Source organism: Mus musculus, chromosome 10 (genome assembly GCF_000001635.26).
Source record: "Mus musculus strain C57BL/6J chromosome 10, GRCm38.p6 C57BL/6J".
NCBI lineage: Eukaryota > Metazoa > Chordata > Mammalia > Rodentia > Muridae > Mus > Mus musculus.
In genome coordinates, this window is record NC_000076.6 from 26,131,952 (window position 1) to 26,133,502 (window position 1,551).

Sequence of the window (1,551 nt, forward strand, 5' to 3'; positions counted from 1 at the left end):
TCCTGGGCATATATCCAGAAGATGCCCCAACTGGTAAGAAGGACACATGTTCCACTATGTTCATAGCAGCCTTATTTATTATAGCCAGAAGCTGTAAAGAACCCAGATGCCCCTCAACAGAGGAATGGATACAGAAAATGTGGTACATCTACACAATGGAGTACTACTCAGCTATTAAAAAGAATGAATTTATGAAATTCCTAGCCAAATGGATGGACCTGGAGGGCATCATCCTGAGTGAGGTAACACATTCACAAAGGAACTCACACAATATGTACTCACTGATAAGTGGATATTAGTCCCAAACCTAGGATTCCCAAGATATAAGATACAATTTGCTAAACACATGAAACTCAAGAAGAATGAAGACTGAAGTGTGGACACTATGCCCCTCCTTAGAATTGGGAACAAAACACCCTTGGAAGGAGTTACAGAGACAAAGTTTGGAGCTGAGATGAAAGGATGGACCATGTAGAGACTGCCATATCCAGGGATCCACCCCATAATCAGCATCCAAACGCTGACACCATTGCATACACTAGCAAGATTTTATCGAAAGGACCCAGATGTAGCTGTCTCTTGTGAGACTATGCCGGGGCCTAGCAAACACAGAAGTGGATGCTCACAGTCAGCTAATGGATGGATCACAGGGCTCCCAATGGAGGAGCTAGAGGAAGTACCCAAGGAGCTAAAGGGATCTGCAACCCTATAGGTGGATCAACATTATGAACTAACCAGTACCCCGGAGCTCTTGACTCTAGCTGCATATGTATCAAAAGATGGCCTAGTCGGCCATCACTGGAAAGAGAGGCCCATTGGACACGCAAACTTTATATGCCCCAGAACAGGGGAACGCCAGGGCCAAAAAGGGGGAGTGGGTGGGTAGGGGAGTAGGGGTGGGTGGGTATGGGGGACTTTTGGTATAGCATTGGAAATGTAAATGAGCTAAATACCTAATAAAAAATGGAAAAAAAATTCTCCCAAACCGAATCCAAGAACACATCAAAAGGATCATTCACCAAGATCAAGTAGGCTTCATCCCAGGGTTGCAGGGATGATTCAACATATGGAAATCCATTAATGTAATCCACTACACAAACAAACTCAAAGGGAAAAAAAACCATATGATCATCTCAGTAGATGCTGAAAAAGCATTTGATAAAATTCAACATCTCTGCATGTTAAAAGTCTTAGAAATGTCTGGAATTCAAGGCCCATACTTAAACATAGTAAAACCAATATACAGAAAAACATTAGCCAACATCAATCTCATGAAAGCAATCCCATGAAAATCAGGGACTAGACAAGGCTTCCCACTCTCTCCCTATCTATTCAATATAGTACTTGAAGTTCTAGCTAGAAAAATTAGACAACAAGGGGAGGTCAAAGGAATACAAATTGGAAAGGAAGAAGTCAAAATACCACTATTCTCAGATGATCATATATTTAAGTGACCCCAAAAATTCCACCAGAGAATTTCTACAACTGATAAACTACTTTAGCAAAATGGCTGGGTATAAAATTAACTCAAACAAATCAGTATTAGCCTTC